General features: G+C 38.8%; 1 protein-coding gene across 41 annotated transcripts in view; it reads left to right on the forward strand.

Moving 5' to 3' along the window:
- The window catches only part of LOC101165843 (receptor-type tyrosine-protein phosphatase delta), a 496,446-nt gene that overhangs the window by 198,566 nt on the left and 280,787 nt on the right, over window positions 1-17,093 (forward strand). For all 41 annotated transcript variants that reach the window (XM_023966287.1, XM_023966285.1, XM_023966296.1 and 38 more), the window contains exons 5-7: window positions 1,885-1,957; window positions 6,463-6,574; window positions 16,557-16,600. The gene's annotated coding sequence lies outside the window, so the exon portion shown is untranslated. The remainder of the gene's footprint in view (window positions 1-1,884; window positions 1,958-6,462; window positions 6,575-16,556; window positions 16,601-17,093) is intronic.

The following is a 17,093-nucleotide window of genomic DNA, read 5'->3' on the forward strand; positions in this document are numbered from 1 at the left end:
GGAAAATTGAATAAAATCACATTATGTTCAAAAAAACATTGCATTAAACTTTAAATGGGTACTCAAACATTCCTTAACAGTAGCCCTGCATAACCCATAAAATAAAAATGGAATCATCCGTTCACTGTCCTCCTATCCCCTGAGGTTTGTTTCCATGTAATGGGAGGCCATTATTCCTATACTTAGTCAGCAGTAAAGTTAGCAGTGAGTTATGTGCTACCGATAACTGACTGAGATCCTCCCAACAGTCAGTCAGTGCGTTAAAAAAAAAAAAAAAAGCACATAATGCTTCATATTTTTATCCAAACTACTCCCACTTGGCTTGCATTTGGATAGGTCCCATCTTCACCCTCATCTCAACATCCTGGTAGTTTTATGAGTCAGGGTGGTGTCTCTGTTGGTTACTTTTCATAAATGAACGATTTATGACTGACGTGCAGCCAGGAATGCTGATGCTACTGTCAGGGTGCAGAAATACTGTCGGGCCTGCCTCATATTTAATGGAGACTGTAAAGTCCTCCAGTCCACGTCCTAACTCACTCTCCCTACAGTGTGTGTTCACGCAGGGAGCCAGCTATCATCCCATAACTGGCAGTCGCATGCTCAGAATGGCAAAATATTATAGATGACGTCAGGGTGGTAAACTTGCTCAGTGTGGCACTAAAAAAAAAGCCCATTTTCACACTCGCAGGATCATGCATCACGTTCCGGATCTAATAGGGCATAAGTGCCCCACCGCCTGCACCAGAATTCCTTTTCACAGCAGGAAACTGGAACACTTCATGAGCTTCCGGCGTTCCAGTTATGTCCTCGAAAATCCATTCGCTGCAAATGCACGCGCTGCAGCGCCCTATTCCAATTTGACGAGCGTAAGATGGGAGTTCATTAGCGCAAAAGCAGCTACATCGATTTCTTCAGGACCTACTTTTTTGCCATCCGTCATGCGAACTTCCCAAACAACCAGTGCTAAGTTATGGGGAGTTTAATTGCAGTAGACAGGGGTCCATTAGCATAGCTTCTTGGGTGGCCATGGCCATGTTTCTCTAAATCATTAAGCTAATTATACAAGCTAATTAATCAGTATGCTTGGAATGGGGTGCGTGAGCAGGCACTCCTCTTTGTTGGCTTGCATAATGAAAGGAGACCATTTTTAGATGGTGCTGCTGCGGCAAACTTTGATCTCCAAAGTAAACACGCACTTCCTGCATCTCAAGGGTTCAGCCAAAGTAGAAAAAGAAATGTCTGATAAGTAATAAAAAAGTCAAACATTCATATTGGTTGCACCTTGAAGATGCATGGTATTGCACAGCCGGATCAGAACACTCGTCCATCATCATTTTTGTTTGTTTCATCTTTACGCCGGACATAAGAGAAAGGAGCGAGCTGTCAATCACATGTATGACATTTGATTAGAAAAAGAGCCTTGTTTGCATTACTCTGCTTTATGTAGGCAGAGACTGAGGACTGGTAATATCAACGTGGGATGTATCGAGTCATGTCGTTTTTCCCCTCGTATGCTCTTCAGCAAAAATATTCATGCTTTTTTTTAAATTTATTTATTTATTTTTTGCACTCATCTCGTGCATTGCTGCTGGAAGGTGTCAGTTATTTCCACACAGACGCAAACACACGCTGCCATCTTGTCTTCGGAGTTAGGTGGAGGCACTGTCAGCATTCATGCCGGAGTCTATTTTTAGTAGCTCCCGTTATGCACGACAGAAAATCAGTTGTTTTTTTGTTTTTTATAGGCTGATAACGCAGCATAGAATGTTATCAGCGTGTCGTAGACTTCATGTTCACTTTTGGATTGGCTGCAATAAAAAATAAAAAAAAATAAAATAACAAGCATAACCGGTCCTGACCTCTTTATCTCTTTACTTGCAGGGAAATTCAGAGGAGTTCTGTTCTTTCACCGCTCTGGTCTGAGGCAGCAATTGCAACAGCTTATTTTAAACTGGTAAGTATTTTTTTTCCTTTTTTGTTGACAAAAAAAAAAAAAAAACATATTCAGTCTAACAATCCATTCATAAAACCCCACAAATGGCCACAATCCACTTTGTGGTGTTTAAATGTCAGAGCTCTGAACAATATATGAATAAAAAAAAGGTATGCGAACACAGGAAAATCAAATAAGGGGTCAACAGACTTTATCATTTTAGCATAGATCCAGACATGAAAAAATACAAGTTTTGACACAGAAAAATGGTTTCTCCACTTTATGTCTTTCAGTATTTTCTTTGCCGTTCCTCTTCATCCTCTCTTTTTAAGCCAGCACAGTAAATGCCACTATCCCCAGCTTTCCCCACAAATCATTTTCAGCCATTTGACAGTTTATGTGAAGAACCAGAGTCGAATTTTCGTGGCGGGAACATTGTTCTTTCAGCCTCGTAAGTTGGTTAAAGCAAGCCGATAGCGCCCTCTGGAGTACAGACATCTCCACTGCTGCTGCTGTCGGCTCCCACATTACTGTTGCTGCGATGGAGACTGACAGGTGCTGGCAGCGCTTTTTTACTTATTTATTTATTTATTTTTAGGTCAGCTTGTGAACATCTGAAGAGCTGCAGCTGATTTTAGTTTAGAGGGAAACCAAAAATAAAGGAGGCTATGTCACTTTGCCAAAAAGTCTCCATCTTTGAAAAGAACCTTTTGTGTCAAAGGGACGTCGTTAGCGATTCCAACATTCAAATTCCCCTGCTTGGTCTCATGCGGGGGACGGCTCCGATTTTTCCCCTCGCATTTTCACTTGACCACGAATGTTCCCCTTCGCCACCACCAATCAGGAGGTCTGAAAATGTCTCATTATCATCAGCATTACAGTGGCGGGATCATTAAAAGTGCAGTTGGTGTCCTCTGGAGCTGGAGCGAAGTTCCCCTCCATCACGGCGGCGTTTCTCAGATCATTGAGCAGAGCTGTGGATTCCCCCAGAGGACGTGCACGCCAAGCTGTAATTGGAGCATTCGTGTTGCTGCGAGTTACTGTTCCCTGGGCACAAGCCAGCGCAACACCAGAACATTCTTGTACATGTCTGCAGGATTTCCTGTGAACTTATCAAACAAACTCGCAGGAAAAGTATGTTGAGATCAAATCAGCAATGCACTGTTGCACTTGGGGCCAACACAGCCCTCGCTTTGATTTTTGTCTTTTTTTTTGCCATCACTCACATTCAGCCTTGCGACTCAAATAGGTAAATCCAAGTTTTTGTTGGGATTGTACTAGTATTAGATGAAGCTATTATTATGTAAATCTATGTAAGCCCCACATACTCCTTCATGAGATTTAAGGGACCCGTATTTTTGGGGTATGATTTGCATTTTTTGCACAGTTTAACTGGGGGGTGCGCCTTGCACTCAATTATGACTTATATTTAACTTATTTTTTTATTTGTTTTTTTTATTTTTTCCATTAAAAATAAATATTTTTATATTCCATCCATTTGTTTTATTATATTGCTAATTTTTTTTAGCTCCACAACTACAGAAATAAAAGATCTTACACAAGTTGTTATGCAATGGTAATGGGCGGCAGAGTGAAGAAAACTTGTTTTGTGGCTCTTTTTCATCATTTTAATTTAAGGGAAAAAAGAAAAAAAATGTATGTTTATGTACCGTAAATTCCGGACTACAAAGCGCTCCCGATTATTAGCCGCACCCACCCATTTTCACGTGTTTAACTAATTTTATACATACACAAGCCGCGTTGGGGTACAAGCCGCATGAATTAGGCAACATTGTCATCCTGACGGATCACTTCCTGACTCAGAGTGTAAGTGTGATTTATTAGCACACAGTGGGTGGAGTCATTTTTGCCTCAGGCTCATGTCTTTGAGTTTATCTGCATCTGCCAAACAGTATGCACCTCTATTCTGTTCACAAGTTCCTCAGTTATGGTTTTTATTTTTGTTATTTTTTTTTAACTTATTGACAATCTAGGTATCACACATAAAATTTCCAAACCCGTTGGTGATTTTTTCACGCTGCTTTTAACTATTGCTTTTATCTTGAAAGCTTCATCATATTGTAGCGGCGATCACGTGCACGTTGGGTCTAATGGCACCAAAGGATTCTGGGATGCGGCTGGACATGCGTGTTTCGTTTTGTTGAACCATGACTGAAGTGTCTAAGACCTGAAGTCAAGTCCATGCTGTTTGGCTGCTTAGAGGTGTGTTGAAAAACAAATGACTTGTGTTTGATGTTAGAGAATTCAAACCATTCACTGTGTCCAAAAATACGTACACGGCGGCCGCCAATAAAATCCAATAATTAGCCGCGTCACTGAATAAGCTGCAGGACTGTAAGCGCAGGAAAAAAGTAGCGGCTTGTAGTCCGGAAATTACGGTATGTTAATTTTATGTCTAATTATGCTAAGTTTGATTAGTTATTCTACGAATGTATAACTGATGATTGTATTGTTTTTGTGTATTATTCCCATTTGATTGCTTGAAATAAACCATTTCAAATCAAATTCAAATCAAATGTTATAGATACAAACGAAACAAACGTCCATTTTAAATGTGAATTTAGCCCAGTGTTCACTCTTTTTTGCTGCTGTTTAATAGCGCGTGTCCACCACCTACAGTTGGCAGAGGCTTGGTGCCAAATATTGAAGCAGTGCAAATCTTGCTCCCGGCTTTTTCTTTCACAGCTCTGCTCCAATACATGAAAGACTTGGTGTCATAGAATTTCTTCTGGGCACTAACCGTGAATATTCATTTCTTCTCCATTAACACATTTTCAAATGTTTGGAACTTTCGAGGACTATTGTTATCTATTCTGTTATTATTTTTGGCCTTTCGAGATGAATTGTCTGTTCTTGGTCTCGTATTTAAAAAAAATAAACTTCTTCCAAATGTGCGACTTATTTTTTTTCCCCATTTATGCATTGCTTTTTACTGTTGCTACTTATATACCGGAGCAACTTATAGTGCGGAAAATAAGTTAGTTATAACAGCAGTAAACAATTCCTGTGGAAACCTAAGACAGAAAATAACCGACTTAACCCACTAGTTGTTAATGACAGCAGCAGACTTGAAGAACGCGCACCCAGTCTGAGGCTGTTCTGATGTCAATTCCAACAACCACCGAGGTGTTAAATTTAGATGAAATTTACAGTTACCTTATAGAAATACAGAGTTGCAGAGTCTTGCTAAACGGGTCACATTTGACCAAAGACTGCGCACACCCGGGCCTGTCAGACCAGGTTTGGTTTCCTGCATGAAGCAGAATTTGCTGGAGTGCCAGTTGACCTGGTTTAGAGTTCTAACAGACCTAGAAACGTTTCTGTCAACTCGTTAAAACCTGCTTACAATAAGATGAGCTGAAAAACGTTACAAAAAATGTACATATTTATTTAAAAAAAATGCATAGGATTGTACCACACCTGTGTTATGGACATACTAGATTCAGATGTTTGGCATCATGTCTTTTTCAAACAGAGCTGTGATGATTTATTATACTGCTGGGGGCAGATTTGGACTTTGATGAGCTCACATGACTTACATGTTAGACCGGCACTGTTTTGTGCCCTCTGGTGAGTGGGTGGTGTGCCAAAAAGGAGGAAATACAGACAGCAAAACACAAGCAGCTCTCACAGATGAAAACACAATTTACATAAACATAAATCATGACTGTCCAAATGTGTGTGTGTCTATCTATCTATCTATCTATCTATCTATCTATCTATCTATCTATCTATCTATCTATCTATCTATCTATCTATCTATCTATCTATCTATCTATCTATCTATCTATCTATCTATCTATCTATCTATCTATCTATCTATCTATCTATCTATCTCTCTCTCTCTCTCTCTCTCTCTCTCTCTCTCTCTCTCTCTATCTCTCTCTATCTCTCTCTATCTCTCTATCTCTCTATCTCTCTCTCTCTCTATCTCTCTCTCTCTATGTAATTATTATGCACAACCATTTATTGATCTATTCAGTTTTTTGTTTGATCAGATATCTGATGAGCTGTCATTGTACTTTAATTTTTCTTTTTACTTTAAGATGGCATAAGTGATGTTCTCCCTGTGAGAAAAATAAAGTTCAACTCAATTTTATTAAGCTAAATGGGCAAAATTGTATTTTTATTAGCATTCATTTATGTACAGAGACACATATTCGCTTAAAGTAAATAGTAAAGAAAATATTTCTAAATAATTAATGTATCGCTTTCATCAATCTTATTTTTGCAAAAAAAAAAAAAAAAATCAAAGATTTACCATAAAAGAAATCTAACCAGTTTTTAAAACATCCTCTTTGTCTTTGCCTCTTTGAGAAATGTACCGACTGAACAGATGAATACTCACGTAAATGTATCCTTGACCCTAAACTACTCTTTACTGTCTTTGTTGTTATTCTGGTTGATTTTGTATGAGAAGTTGACAGTAAAGTTGTGAAGAACCTTATCTGTGCGTTTTTGTTTCCGACATACATAAATGTAACTCAGTTGTCTCTTCTTTCCAGGTGGGGTCAAAGGGGGGGCAGTGACTTAAGTGGTGTGTCGGCGAGGTGAAACTGCAGCGGCGGGCAGCATGTTGGCATTTGCTTGAACCCAACAAAGAAGCCTTTGTTCTTGGTGAGTTTGTCCGTTATGTGTTGGGTTTCAGTAGACCACACAGTCAGTAGGTCAATCCCTAGACAAGCCCTTCTGTGTTCAGCTAAACCTTTGAGGCTGCTAAGCTATTTATTTGTTTAAGAAAATTGAAACAATAAAATAACACCAATAAGATAAGTGTTGCAAAAGGAGCATTGGTATTTAAAGCAGCTGATAACAAAAGCTGCTTTTGTAAAACAAGAAAAAGAAAAGAAAACTATTTCTGGAGATTATCTTTTTTTCTGAAAGTATTTTAAAAGTTTTAAAAAACAAACTTAGAAGTCAGATTTTTACTATCATCTTTTACTATCATCTTTATGATTTCAGAAGTTCAAAGAACTCTTGTAAGCAAGAGTAAATTCTACATTGTAAAACCATTGACTGCACATGGGATTTGGACTAAGTAAGTGTGATGTCATCCATAGAAAATTGATTATTTTCTGGCTTCAACTAAATGAAATCAATTCAGTCGCCATTTTTTTTTTTTTGCCTGGAGGCCATGTTAATACCTTTAACCTGGTAACATGGAAAAATCCTAGTAAATAAGAGAAATCAACAAACACACAAACAAAAGCAGTTTCACTCAAATAACAACATTTAGAATCCAAAGGAAGAGGATCAAGACACAGGAATTAGACATTCACAAATCACAGATGTTGAGAAGGGATATGGAACTACCTGCAACAGTAGTAACATGTAAGCAACCTTTTTAAGTCATAAAAAATAAAATAAAAACTACACAACCATCAGCCAAATTCAAGCTGCTGTAGTTAAATGAGTATCCTTTTTTTTGTCTTTTCGGCACGATTTAAACCTTTAACATTGGAGATGTCACCGGTGACACCTAAATGACAAACGGTCTTTGACACATCATAAAATCTTTGAACATTTACGCAATCATCATGAATTAGTGGATTCACACACAACTTCATGCCCATGTTGCGGGAAAGTTCTCATGACAGCCCCCCCCCCCCCCCCCCCCCCCCCCATGTCACGTTAGCACCAAAAATGGAAAATGATGGTCCTTCTACTCACTTAACCCTTGTGCAATCTTAGATGACCCCACCCTTACATTGACGTGTTCTCCCAACCATGACAAAGGTGGATAAAGGTGGAAAGATTTCATGTAATCCATGGACACCAGTGAAGATCACAAATCATTGAAGAAAAAAGGTTCAGAGCACTCTCTAGTGGGTCTAGATGACCCAACTCCCAATGTTAAAGTGCCTAGGATATCACAAGGGTTATGAGTGTGTCCCACCAGTCACACGGTCAGCCATGTTGAAGACATAGTCATTATTCAAGCTCTTCATATAACCAACAATTGAAAATATTGTACTTGAGATGATAATTTTAGAGGGGAGACATGTGCAGTTGGAAAGACTTGGATGTGATCGACTCGCAAGCCTACATTGGCTTCCTCATTTTAGCAGGAGTTCACAAGTCAAGTTGTTTCCCACATGCCCACACCACGAGAAGTATCAAAGTTCTCGTGGATCCCCTGTCATGTATCAACTCAAAAGCATCAACTCTGCACCTGGGGTCAAATTGACCCTAGAGGAACACCAATGCATGCAATATGTGTTCAGCACATTGGAAAATATATCATCATGATAATCTTATGCTTAATCAGTTGTCACCATTAAATTAGGAAACGTCATGAAATATTAGGCAAAAAACAAAAAAAGTCAACTATTATTTTTCGTATGATAAACATTGAATAGGGTCAAATTGACCCCAGGATAACAGGAGGGTTTCAAAGAACTTACTACTAAAAACTGTTGCATATCATCGCAAGACTGCTTTTTTTCCCCACTTCCGAATCAACTAAAATGATGTTAGTGTTCATAACGTCAGTGGTTAAAGAGCTACGGTAGTCAAAAAAAAACACAGGAGATAAACTCCCATGTAAAAGGGTCAACTGAGGTCTGATATGAGAAAATCCCCGACCTGAGTGTGTGCTGTGATGTAGCTGAGGAAATAAATTCAGTTGGGTATAAATATTTCACAGTGAATACACGGAGGGCCTTTTTTTCCCTATAAATTATTATGTAGTCCAGCTGCTTCATGCCAGCCTCAGAGTATATCTCGCTCAGCTTCACGCTGCAATAAGCTGCGGCTGGGGAATCGTGGTTACAGACCTGCAGCACATAACTAGCCATGATACCAGGAATCCATCACACTCACGTCTCATGTTGTGACGTGGTTGCATTGCAGCAGGCTCAGCCGCATAAAAAGACGAAACGCCAGAGGGGAAAAAAAGAAACTTTTGGTAATAAAAGGTGCAAAAAAAAAAGGGTTTTCACATTTGAGATGAGCTCAGAGGATTTTCTGCACGTGAGAGCGAGGCTGAAAGGTAATGCTCGCTGAACCGGATGGTCTGGAAGAAAGAGTTAATTGCATCAACTTTCTACGCTTCCTCACACAAGAGGAAATTCCGATGAATGATGATGAGCCCATTTGATCTACATCAGTAGAACAAGGACGTGAAATTAGTCCACCTTTTTTGCGTCCCTGTTAAGTCACTTTTCATTTGCATTAGATAATCATATAAGTCAGTGGAGCGTGAAGTTAATAGTTAATACATATGATTGTGCTCGTACAATAAGAGCAAACGGAGATCGGAATAAGCATCTAAATGGGAAAAAGGACTTTAGCTCGGAATGCAGCGATGTCAGACTGACAGAAGAGGGAGAGAAAAAAAATCCTAGGCAGGTTGGGCCTTTTGGTGATTAGCCAAAAGCATAATCCCCAGACTGCTGACATATTCCTTTTGAAAACTGCCTGTCTGAAAAAGTCTGATATGCATTGGAAAATGGATCAAATCTGTTTCAGGTCAGATAGCAGCCAGCACTGTCCCAGGATGAGTCTCTGCTAAGCCACAAAAACACCAAATTACAGGCTGAAGCAGCGGCCAAAGAACGTCAAGAAAATAAAGGAGGCAGAATCATTAAAATGACGAGTAAAGATAATCCCCACATGACTTTCTGTCAAATCTTTACCTGCTGCTAGAGCTCATTCTGTCTGACTTTAAATCGCTTTTCAACAACTCAAATCTAGAAGTTAAATTGATTAATTTTCATAAATCTGATTTTTTTTTAGATTAAATTAAGAACTAAAAGAAAAAAGCAAAAAAAAAAATATTTAAATATAATTTAGAATTGTTTTGTATATGTAGCAGAGTCGTCGTGTGAGTACCAAAATTAGTGACATTTTTCATAAACGTATTGTAGCCACCTACAACTAAACAAATAAATATGCAGAACATGTTTATTAACACAAATAAAATCCAAGGTTTACTATTTCTAGTCACAAAGTAAAAAAATTGATAATTTTGCCTTTTTTTTACATTAACCTTTAAATGATTTAATGCCACAAAAAAACAAAAAACACAAAAAAAGAAAAATAATGCGTATTACTAAGCCAGATATAGATGTATATTTTTCTGGAAAGCAATATTATTTTTTGTAAAACATGTTTTTCTCTCTTTTACGTCCATTTTTATTTATGATGCATAACCACTTGATGGTGCTATACGACAGCCTATACGATGGTGTCCTCCTCACATTTTCTCTGTTGTCCTCAGCTTGAGCGATGCAAAGCACAGTAATCTGATGTGTTTTACATTAGAAGATCATCCCATTTTTATTCCAACATCATTTCATTTTTTTATCTTTACATTTTTTAATTCTTTAAATTATTTCAAATAACAATGAAAATGTGACACTTTCCCCTTTCAGAGCGTAATAACAAAAAGGAAAGAAAACGTTCACCAAAAGCTGTGATAGTCGATTTTTCTAAGCAGTTGGGAAACACAAACGCATGAATATAAAACAATTTATATTGAAATGACACCAAGATCCTGCAGGTGGCAGTCTGTCAACAGTGAACCTTCCCAGGCATAATCACCCCACACCTTCAGCCTCTGCTAGCAGCTCCTCCGGATGCTACTGTCTCTGCAGGTAGATGCATGACGGTGCAAATGAGCTTTTTCTGCCGCCGCACTGAAACACAAAACTCCTTTTAAGTGTTGAATATATAAATGTTTAAAAAAAAAAGATTAATGGCTGCATAAAAAAGTCCCAACCCTCTCTTTTTGTCACTCTCAAAGTGAGTTTTTTTTTTCAGTTTCTCCTCTTATATCCCTTACGTTCCATCTCTCGCTCTTTTTACCAAGCCGAATGCCGTCACCACCCACCACACGCACGAAAAACGCCGCCCAGCACACACGCATGCACGCACGCACGCACACGGCGTCGCCATCTGTCTGTGCAGCGGCCCGTGTCTCTTGCACTGGGAGCAGTTGGGGAAAAAGAGACTGAAAGTGTCTCTTGGCGCTGAAGTGCAGAATCCCACTTCCCCTTTTCTTTCTCCTGCTGTGCTGTTGTCTATCAAACGGTCTCACAACATTGCACTTTCGGCTGATGGGCTCCCTCTACTATTGCGACACCTTATACACTTTACAGTTGAGAAATCCCATTTCAGCTTTGTTTATTAACTACAGTGTCATTTCCCTCCAAATGTTGGAGCTCGGCGGGAGGAAAAATAAACAAGCTTGAATGGCTAATTTATTAAAAGACTCAACAACAGATGGCAGAATTACAGCCTCCGTTTCTGCACCAGCAGAAATGTTTAATACAAGAAAACACAGCCCAAATTGGATATTATCTGTAGATATGATGTGCAATAGAGTTTGGGGGGGGTGGGCGGAGTGCTTTTCTCTGCGGGGGATCTTCTCGCGTGGCTGGTGCATGTTATAAATGTCATCGGGATCCTTTCTTTAATACTGTTAGCTATCAATTTTATGTTTCAATCAGAAATGTTATTTATACACACGCAGGCACACACACATATTAAAAAAAATTATATAAATAAAGTCCATGACAAGGTAAGCTATTGTCCCTTTTCCAACTCCTTCCTTTAAACGGCAACCAAAGATACCTTCTGACTACCGTTTTCAGATGATGTGATAAGAAAAGGCAGCCAACAAGAAGCCGCCTGCAACTACAGTAAAACACAAATACGTGAGTGTATTTAAAACAAAATTGATTTATGTCGCAACCAGCAAAAAGTAGTCAAATGGGGCTAGTGTAAGTTAATTGGACAATGGAAAACAAGGGTCAAGTTGTGCCACAAGGTAGAGAAAATGTGTGCATCAGACAAAACCGTATTCTTTTTATTTGTTTATTAATTTTAGAAATCAAAGTTACATACTGTAATCAAAACATTAGGCTGCCTCTTTGACTTAAAGACACTCATAAAACATTAACCTTTAGTTTGAAAGCTCCCCCGATGTAAAGCTGACTTTAAATTTTGTATTATGAGGTCATAATGAGTTTTCTCCTAAATTAAGCCACATATTTTGTTAAGTGTAATTGATACGAATGCATTATCCCTTTTACCCAAAAAAAGAAAAGTTTCTTAAGGACCCACTCCAATCATCTTTTGACTTATTTTCAAAACGTTCCCAGTGGTCTTTTAATGATGAAAACGCTGTTTTTAGGCAAAAACCTGTCATTTCTGTAGAGCAGTAGTAGTTCTTCAGAAAGTTGTGGGTGGGATCGTTGCTCGTTGCAACCCCGCCCCTCTTCCCCACCCCAATACTGAAAGCCCTCTATTTACACGCTGGCCTACTAGCTTATAGCCCCTCACAACCCCAACCTAACATTACTGGTGCAACAAAAATGGCGAGCAATTTTGGAGCCATCCAGCTGTCGAGTTTTGAGCCACACGTCAGCTATGATGAGGAAAACAAAGACGTAGGTGCATCCACCCTGTGCATTTTCTACATTACTAGTTTTTCCCGCTGCTTCTGTCTTTCTGCTTCTGATTCACAATCATTTGAATACAGAAATACTTTAAAATGGAATTTTGAGCTTAATTTTTGATATTTGTCCTCCATCATTAAAAACACAGTTTTCATCGGAGGGGGTCTTTAAAGTTGCTATAGCAGCTACTTCTATGAGTAGGTACAATCTTGTAAAAGTCAAAATACATCTACAGACAATGTTTCCTGGATACTACTGCATGTGGGGGACCTGGGAATTTCTATCCTTAATGTAGGTCTGCTATCATCATAAAATGCAAGGGGGAAAAAAAACAAAAACAGAGCGAACAGCCTCGTGTTTTCCCCCTTGGCACGGCTCCGATGCCATGTCCAGACTTGTAAATCAGGCCCATTGAGGTAGCATAATGCCGATGATTACGACAGCCAGTCGCAAGGGTGTGATAGAGGGATGCTGAGTTATGGGGCGCGGGGAGGATGCCCAGAATTAAAGCATCTCACAAATGGACAAACACTAACACCAAAATGCTAACCCTTTGGGAGGAGTAATTCTGCAGAGTGGAGGGGTGTTGTAGCCCAAATAACCCAAGCAGCTCCGAATGCACTTTTTTTTTTTTTCATTCAAACAATTCCCAAACAAAGGAAAGTCAGAGCGTCATCTAATCCATGTTGCATTTTTGGCTCTGGAACACCATCAGTTTCCCAAATGACTTAAGGCTTAGTGTCGATGATAAAAAAAAAAAAAAAAGAAGAAGCTGTTTGCATTTTGCCTTTGTCATCCCACACCCCTTTTTTGCGGAAGAACAATCCTTCATTCCCATTGATTGTCAGCCATGATAATATAATCAGGCATAAAGGCTCACAAGGCTGGCCGGTCCGATAGATCAGAGCTGCTGACAGCAGAGCTATGCACAGGTCATAAACCCTCACCTTCCCTGTATGACCTCACATCAATTTGGCTCTTTCCTATATGAATGCAAATAACATTGCATTTTGGGTGACATGTTTATGGTTATCTCTGTATCTCCCCTGGTCCGGCCGGCTGTGTCCAAATATGCTGACATGAGGCGGCTAATGCCGTTTTAAAAAAAAAAAAATCCCTAACCCTAGTGGTTACCAATGGTCAGTTTTCTGCTACAGTCTCCTGCAGTAGCTCCACAGAAACCGAGGCATCCTCTTGCACGTGCTCACACACACACACACACACACACACACACACACACACACACACACACACACACACACACACAGTGCATACCTACATGTCCTCCACCCTAGTCACTTGTGTATGCATTGGACTGATAAGTGCCGCAGTTCATTTTCCCCATGGCGAAGCACAGTAAAAAACTGGGGAGTAATAATTGCTTGGAGGGGGCTGTGCGTGTGGGTTGGGGGAGCGGGGGGCGGGGTACCAGGATGGCTAAATATGCTTGATTGCCTCCTAAGCTTCAGTGTTGTGTAATGAAATATGGCTGATGCAGACAGGAGCGCGTGTGCACAAAGATTTTCTTGTCACTCTTTGATTCATTTCTGATTTTTTTTTTTTTTTACTCTCAAAATTTTATAAAGTTGTAGAAACATTCCTTCATTTTCTAAACCAGTTTTTGTTCCTTTCGGAGTCACCGGCTGCTGGAGCCTATCCCGGCCACTCGTGGGCGTAGGCAGGGGACATCCTGGACAGGTCGCCAGTCCATCGCAATCGCACACAACCACACACACTATGGACCATTTAGAGTGACCAATTAAACTATGAAGCATGTTTTTGGATGATGGGAGGGAGCCGAAGTTCCCGGAAAAAAACAACGCATACACAGAGAGAACATGCAAACCCCATTGATGTTCCTTTTCAGGTCCCCCAGCCGGGGACTTGAACCAGGGACTTCTTGCTGTGAGGCATGAGTGCTAACCACTGCGCTTGTGTATAAACATTTATGTTTTATTTCTTGGGTACAATGAGCAAGCCAAGAAGCTAGCTTAAATATGTATTTTATGTATTTTTTATTGTCTCTTTTACAATATAATGTTCTGATTCATTAGCATGAATAGCATAGAAGGACCTCGGATAACTGAGAACTCAAAACACCCAAGTGGTGAGATCAAGGCCTTGGAGCTACAATTATCCATATATACATGATAGAATGTGATTTACTGTTTAAATTGAAATGAAAAAAAAAAAGAACTTTAATTAAATTTGACAGGTCATGAATAAATTTACAAGAATAAAGTCATGAAATTATGAGACAAACTTTTGGTTTTAAAAGAATAAAGGAGTCAAATTATAAGGTAAAAAAATTGTACACTCACGAGAATAAAGTCATGAAATATTAAGAAAAAAAGTAAAGTTGTGGTTTTAGAAGAATGAAGGAGTAAAATTATAAAGGAAAAAGTCGTACACTTTCGAGAATAAAGTTGCAAAATTAGGATAAGAAAGTCCTAAATTTATGTAAAAAAAATGATAAAACTATCAGAAAAAGTTGTTGTTTTTCAATGAAAAAGCCATGTTTTTTCGGAAAATGACGCTGGTTGTGTAAGGCTTCATCCACATTACTTGCCGACTAAAACCGTAAATGCAGCCAAAAATGGTGATACCATAAGACTTCATATGAATCAATGTGCCAATAATGAGTTTGGACCTGTGTAATTATATTGCTGATGGCGTAAACGGTGCGCCCACCGGACATCCATGCCTTATGGGTCAAGAACCTTCTTCTGAAGAGGTCCAGTGTCCTGCAAATTCTCTTCAATGTCCTTATACTTGCAATCCAACAATGTTTTCTCACTGAAAGACAGTATTTCCCTATTTGTGAAACCAATGCTGAAATAGGGGCATTGGTTATTTCACCAGTAAGTCTCTCATACTGAAACATGATATGGGCTCTTTTTTTGTAGTTGTTTACATTTTCTTAGCAGAGAGACTTTTGCGTCATAAATACATTTAATCTATTAAATTCTCAATTTATGATGCATGGAACAATTCATTTATTCATGTATTTTTCTTCCTTTCATGAAAATTGTTGAATGCCAAATATGTTGGGATGATTTTTGTACAATTGAACATTTTCACAATTGAAAGGAGCAGAATTCAAGAGTACAATTCTAATAGTTGTCTGCCACCTTTAAAACATTGCATCATGTTTATATTTCTCACACCATCACCTGTGCTCAGATTTTACCACATACAATTCAAATAAACCCGTATTTTAGTAAATACATTCCCTTCCTTTAGCACTTACATTCCAAACGTTCCATTCAACAGTCAAGTTAGTACAATTTGTTTTGTTTCATACATTCCTACTATAACCTTATCATTGTAAAATATTGACTTTTACTTTAAATTTTAAGAGTTTGTTCTCGTAAAATGACAACATTGTAATAACAACATTTTATTGGCATTTAATCCAAAAGACTATGCTTTCAAAAAACTGTGCCTGTGAAGAAAAACTTACTTAACTGTACCTAAAAATACAATCGTTTAGTTTGACTACTGTCTTTTCACACTCGGAAAGACAAAATGTATGTATGAAAAGAAAACAGCCATAAAGGCATCGCAATTTTTAAAAGTCAAAATTCTGGAATTAAATAATGGTTTTCATAATTAAATCTGCATTCTGATGTTGCTGTCAGTTTTTTTGTTCTTCTTTTTTTGTCAGTCACCAAATAGTTGGACTTCTATTTTGACAAATAGCCTATAAATAAAATCACTAAATGTGATGAAGTCATAAGTTTAAAAGTAATTTTAAGACTTGTATGGTTTTTTTTTTAATTAGTTTGGTCACATTTTCTTTATACTCAGAATCAGAATATAAAAACAGCCTATTGGCTGTTATAACATTTAAAAGGTTGAAAGTCAAAATTCTTATATGAAATAAATACTTTTAGATTTTAAACTGCATTCTTATGTCACTGTCAGTTTTTTTTATGGCAAAATTTTCAAAACTCAAGTCAAGAAATGAAAAAGTTGGGATTTTATTTGTATAAAAATCCTGAAAGAAAAATCATAATTATGAGATTTAATAATAAAAAAATAAGTTCCCATTTTCAAGATAAACTGCCACATTTATTATAGGTGAAAATGACTTGGAGTCAAAAATTTAAAAATATTTTTGAGATGTATGTCTTTATCCTAAATGACAGAAACCTTTGGATCGCTCATCTCTATTTGGTCTGTGTTTCCTGCAGTTCTCTTTCCTGAGATGTCAACCACCAGATGAGACCTGCAGCAGGTAGGAAAACACGAAAAAGGCCGCTCTGACCTCTCTGCTTTTGCATCCAGTTGACATTTTCCAAAGTCATTAAGTTTTGCTCATGCGCCGTCATTTTCTTAAATTTGTCACCCGGGTGTGCCATACGATGTGGGGGGGGTTGGCGTGTCTGTCTTTGCTTGAAGAGGAACTGCTCGTCTGGAGTGCTGAGGCAGCACGGCGTATATGTCAAGTGATATCCAATCAAGCATAAGCTGAATCTTGACTTCAGTGCCATCCCTCCCATCTTCTGACCTGCAGCTGTGCAATGGTAGTGGAGGTGGGGGTGGGGGTGGGTGGGGGGGACAGACTATATCTGGCAACCTAAACCTTTTTAGAGTAAAAGTAAGGGAGACTGGCACTGATGGGAGCAGACAGGGCCTGTGCAAAGCGGTGCTGCACTGCGTCCGGGCCTCCGAAGCCTGATTGATAGAGTGTGATGAGACTGTCACCGAGCAAGAGGGGAGCAGCAGCA

This window comes from Oryzias latipes, chromosome 18 (genome assembly GCF_002234675.1).
Source record: "Oryzias latipes chromosome 18, ASM223467v1".
In the NCBI taxonomy this organism is placed as follows: Eukaryota; Metazoa; Chordata; class Actinopteri; order Beloniformes; family Adrianichthyidae; genus Oryzias; species Oryzias latipes.